The sequence below is a fragment of the Ochotona curzoniae genome, unplaced genomic scaffold (assembly GCF_017591425.1).
Source record: "Ochotona curzoniae isolate NIBS_2020 unplaced genomic scaffold, NIBS_Ocur_1.0 contig_1014, whole genome shotgun sequence".
NCBI classification, from domain to species: domain Eukaryota; kingdom Metazoa; phylum Chordata; class Mammalia; order Lagomorpha; family Ochotonidae; genus Ochotona; species Ochotona curzoniae.
In genome coordinates this window covers 20890171-20895945 of record NW_024464920.1, presented here as the reverse complement: position 1 = coordinate 20895945, position 5775 = coordinate 20890171, and the positions used below count along the sequence as shown (strand labels likewise).

The window sequence follows — 5775 nt, the reverse complement described above, 5'->3', positions numbered from 1 at the left end:
AAGCTGAAGTAAATGCCCTCTCCTGGTTTTTGATTTTTGAAAGAGCACTTCAAAATCGTTTTAAAATCAAAAGAGATACAATCAGATTTGCTCATTGGAAGACCTTTTTTTTTTTAAAGAGAACTGAAAAACAAAAATTTTTGCATTGGGACAGTAATTCAGGGATTGGTTACATCAATTTATTTGGAATAAAGTAATTTTACTGTCAGGCTTTAAAATTTTCTTTTGCTAAGATGAGATGACCATTTTTTTTTTTCTCTTGAATGAATGTTCGTTTGGCCAGGAATTATTCTGAGTATTATCTTCTGATTACTTTCAAATGTTTGTTTCTCTAAACCCTAAAATGAGGAAGCATGACTGTACACCTCTACCACGTAACGTCTGATCCGATGACATGTTAGGAAATCTTAGAGCTGACTTCCTTTAGCGTCTTCTTACATATTGAAAAAAGAACTCAAAAAGCCCGAGTAACACAAAGTATATGCGACTTACTCAGGAGTTCTCTTGAATTCTTTACAAATTCCTTTCAACCCTAAAAAGGAGAAAATTCCCCTGCAAAACTGATGTCTAATTCTTTCTACTGTAGTTTTATCATTTTGTTGACTTAGCAACAGCCTTCGACTCCATGAAAAAAAACATTCTTAAGTTGTAGCTTTCAGGAGAAAAATATTGATTTACATAACGAAGCAGGCATCCTTGGAAGACAATTTGTATAAAGTGTAAATCATCCAGGATTAAGCCATGTCTCATTACTTATGTACTGTTAATGTTGTGGAAAGGGGTCTCGCAGTTCCAGTTCTAGGAAATAAAGATATGAGGATGAGAAAGGTCAAATGCTGACGGCATTGAATGTTCCCATTGAGTTTGCATCACACAGCACAGCTATAGAAGTATGAAGTTATAAAGAATAAAGTGAAGGCCAATACAAACTTGTTCCGAAACTATATGAGTTACTTTGGGAGGGAGTAAGTAATTTTATTTTGCCAATGACTTCTGGCCAACTCGGAGGATATTATTTAATAGATTTTTCTGATTGTTTTCCTAATAGGGTGTCTTCATCGAAAACTTCAGTGTGAAGTGCCTTATCATGGATTTCAGTGGACAGAAAGAGAATACTTAAGAAGCCTGTCTATAATTTGGTAAATAGAAATCTTCTGTGAGTAATTAGGATAATGCATATCTATGAATAGTATATATTCATTTTGTTTCTGGCATCATCTTTCCCTTCCCTCTGGTTCTTCTGTTTCTCTTCTTTTCCCTTTCATTCTGCTAACTTATCTATGTCCATCTCCAAAGTTTCAAAAGTTATTTAAAGATTCCCAGGATTTTGTATCACTATATATTTTCTGTGATTGGTCTGTCACATTTTTTGTTCATACTTTCTTGGGTTATTTTTTAACTAAGTTTTTAAATTCTTTCACATGCTGTGCACAAGCTTTTCACTCACTGTCTATAGCTTGTTCTTTTATTCTCTGAATGATGTCTTTCATGCAACAAAATGTTTTAACTTTGATAAAGTCTATATTATTAATTTTTCTTTTGTGGGTTGTGTATTTGCTGGTGTATTTTATGTTTCTTTGTCAAATGCAAATATATTAAAATATTCCTTTTGTTTTTCTCTATAATTGTTACAGTTTTGTACTACATATTAGGTCCATGATTTATTCTGAGTTTTTTTTTTTTTGGTCTCAAATGAGTGTATAATTTAAGGTCAATTATTGTTTGTATATGGAAATCTTACTGTTTTTGCACCATTTGTTGAAAATACCTGCTTTCTTCACTGGGTTGATTGTGCAAAATTTCCAAGTTATTAATCAAATATATTTGTGTTTGTGTTCTTGGGGTTGGTTTTTCAAATCCATTGCTCTTTCTTCTTTGTAGCATTATACTAAATCTGGAAAGTCAGGTACTGTACATCCTCTTTTGTGTGTGCGTGTGTGTGTGTATGTGTGTGTGTAGACAGATTTTATTATAGTATATACAAGGAATGCAACAGTACACACGTATCTCAGGTTTTTGGCAAGTTCTTTGGCCTTGGCCTTTTTTAGCTTGGCAATGCAAGTTACAGATTAGTACCCAGCATATAGTCTCCCCAGTGGCAGCAGATCTCATCATATCTGTGGTCCTGATGGTGGTTCTGGTGGCTTCCGTCAACTTCACCAGATCCTCCTAATCTTCCAAATGTATCTGTGTGAAGACAACAGTGGTACTAGGTGCCTGAGCCAGTCTTTTACCATGATGATGCAGTAAGGGACCCGCACCTCATGACACAGGGCAAGCAAGAAGACAACCAACTCAATGGGATCCACATCCTGTGCATTCAGCACCAGCTGAGTCTTCTTATTCTCCACCAGTGTAGTGACAGTGTTGACACCTTCTTAGACAGTCTGTGAAGACGGTCCCCTCTCTGGCCAACAACTTCTGCTTTTTCTCTTGCTTCGTCTGTTCTCTGTATTTGTGGGCCAGTTTGAGCTGCGTGGTGTTTCTGGGCCTGGGTGAACCGATTAATAGCAGAAGGCACCTTAACTGGTCCTGCAGTATGCCCTCCTATCAATGTAGCAGGGCTGGATGCCCTGCCCAGTGCCAAAATATTCAGGTCTTTCTTCATTCAGAGAGTTCACTGCCCTTATTGGCCTCCTGCTTCTTCAAAAGAGCAAGGACCTGGGCTACCTTCTTTCCTTTCAGCATTATGGATGGCTCTATCCTCTACATTTCATGTTATTGTCTTTGAGTTATTTATGTTATTCCAGTATTTTGCTATTCCATACAAATTTTTGAATCAGTTTATTTCTACTACGTTTTCAGGTTTATGACTAGGTAGGTCAGCAGAAGAAAATTAATGGAAATAGGTAAAGATTTTTTTTTTTTTCGTTTTCTGTATTTTAAAAAATGACTATGAGAGTTCATTGCATCACATACAATATAAGGACATCAGTAACTCTTGTAGCCAAATGATTTAAATAATGAAAGACAACAACTAGATTAGAGTTTTCAAGCAATGAAGGCCAGTATCAAGATAATATGGAGTCTTAAGGTTTAAAATTAAAACATGGCACAAATACAGTATTTAGCTGAGTAGTGAATTCAAATGTCCTTAAAGAATAGAAGCTGGGACAAAGCCAGAAATGTAAAATTAATAATGATTACATCATTAACACTGGGATATGTACAAGTTAAGAAATAATAACATGTGCACGTAGGGCTGATTCCTGCCTAAGGCGGTCTCTGCTCATGGCCAAAGAGCAGGTGTCCTGATAATCTCACCTTATTGTTCCTGCCACCTTCCTGACAGTGTGGTGTCTTACAACTGTGCAAACCCCAAGCTAGAGCTCACATCTCCCAGACTGCCTCACAGCACATGTATCTTGTGATTGGAGTTTGGCCAATCCCATGCGTTTGTAACTGAATGATGTAGTGCAGAAGGAGAAGCAATGTCTGTTCTCCTGCTGTGGTCGCCCTCTACAGTGCTGGCATTGTTCAAGTTTAAATTCTTTGATTGTAGTTGATCGATTTTGGGAGAATTGAGAGTTGAATATATATCTTCACAATTCATGAACACTTTTTACTTCTTACTATGTGCCAGTTTTTATTTATCTTTTCAAAATCCACTCTTTGCTATTATATGTATTCTCTATTATTCTTGCCTTTTCTGTCCTTTATTGTTTCCCCTCTTTTGCTTCCTTTTTTCTCTCTCTCTCTCATTACTCTTCCCTCTAACTCAGTAGTTTTATTTTTTGATCCTTTTATTTTGTTTTAGCCTTAACTGATTTCTCTATTGCCCTCGCAATGCTTCTCCCAGAAGTTAGCATGGTTGTTGCCTTTTCTTAATGTTTTCTAAATCATATGGGTTCAGTCTGGCAATAGGAACCATTGACTTTCTCACAGGCTGGCCATTTGAATGCCAGCTACTCCACTTCCAATCTAGCTCCCTGCTGATGAGCCTGGGGAAGCAGCAGAGGATGGTCCAAGTGATTGAGCCTCTGGGAAGAAGCGCCTGGCTCCTGGCTTTGGCTGGGCACACACCTGACTCTTACAGTCCTCTGGGGAGTGAATCAGCAGATGGAAAATCTCTCTCTGTCTCCCCACTTTCATTGTAACTTTGCCTTTCGAATAAATCAGTCTTAATAAAAACCTGAATGTAGACATTATGTACATATATATGTACTATCATTTCCTTGAAAACAGAGATACTACTACTGTCACTAAGTGAAGGATTTATGCCAATGATGATATTTTGGGGAAATAATATGTATTTACGGGCCAGGCATTGTAGCCTAGTGGCTAAAGTCCTTGCCTTGAATGCACCAGGGTCCCTTATGGGCACTTTTTCTAACCCGGGTAGCTCCGCTTCCCATTCAGCTCCCTGTTTGTGGCCTGGGAAAGCAGCCAAGGGCAACCCAAAGCCTTGAGTCCCAGCACCTGCATGGGATACCTGGAGGAGGTTCCTGGCTCAGATCAGTGCAGCTCCAGCCAGTGCGGTTACTTGGGAAGTGAACCATCAGGTGAAAGATCTTCCTCTCTGTCTGTCTTCCTCTCTGTGTATCTGACTTTGCAACAAAAATAAATAAACATTAAAAAACAAAAGAAGTTATCTAGGGATCTTAGGGACCTTAACCAGAGCTGTCAATGTAAGCTTATCTAGGGTGTGGAGAGGCATGGTATATAGAATCCTGACTACTGCTTTAAAAAAAATATATGTATTAACATCCACAAGAGAGAATGTGTGATATTTGTCCTTTTTGCTCTGACTTCTTTTATTACAGTGATCTGTAGTTCTGTTCATATTGTTGAAAAAAAGCAAATATCAGCATTTAATTCTTTTTATGGTTGATTGATATTCCATTACATTTTCTTTATTCAATCATCAGATGGCTAGATTGATAGCTAGACTGATTCCGTATCTGTGTTGTTGTGAATTGAACTGCTATAAACATGAGAATTGAGGTATCAGTTTCATATGCTGATTTCATTTCTTTTACATAAATTCTCAGGAGTCAAATAGCTGGGTCATATTGTAGGTTTGTATTTAGTGTTCTGAGGCATGCCCAAGTTTTTTCCATAATAGTTATACCAATTTGTATTTCCACTACAGTACCTTCACTCAACAGTTTCACAAGCATTTGTTAGTTTTTGATCTTTGGCTAACTGCAATTCTAACTGGAGTGAGGTGATACACCATTGTGTTTTTTATTTACATTTTCTTGATGGCTGTTAACCCTGAACCTTTTTCATGTGTGTGTTGCTTATTTGCATTTTATCCATTAAGATATGCTTTTTCATATTATTTGCCTATTTCTTTTGTTAAATATTTTTATTTTTATTGGAAGGGAGACCCCTAAAGACAAGGAAAAACAGAAAGATCTTCCATTAGCTGGTCCACTTGCCAAATTACTACAGTGGCCAGAACTGAGCTGATCTGAAGCCAGGAGCTTCTTTTTAAAAAATTATAGGGCCTGGCAGCGCAGTCTAGTGGCTAAAGTCCATGCCTTGAACGCACCAGGATCCCATATGGGTGCCAGTTCTAATCCTAGCAGCTCCACTTCCCATCCAGCTCCCTGCTTGTGGCCTGGGAAAGCAGTTGAGGATGACCCAATGCTTTAGGATCCTGCACCTGTGTGGGAGACCTGGAGGAAGTTCTTGGCTCCTGGCTTTGGATCGATGCAGCAGCGGCCGTTGTGGTCACCTGGGGAGTGAATCACTGGAAGATGTTCCTCTCTGTCTCTCCTCCTGTCTGTATATCTGACTTTGTAATAAAAATAAATAAATCTTTAAAAA

General features: G+C 38.0%; 1 pseudogene; it reads right to left on the bottom strand.

Moving 5' to 3' along the window:
- Positions 1 to 488: 488 nt before the first annotated feature.
- On the bottom strand, positions 489 to 2688 carry LOC121154975 (annotated as a pseudogene).
- Positions 2689 to 5775: the final 3087 nt, after the last annotated feature.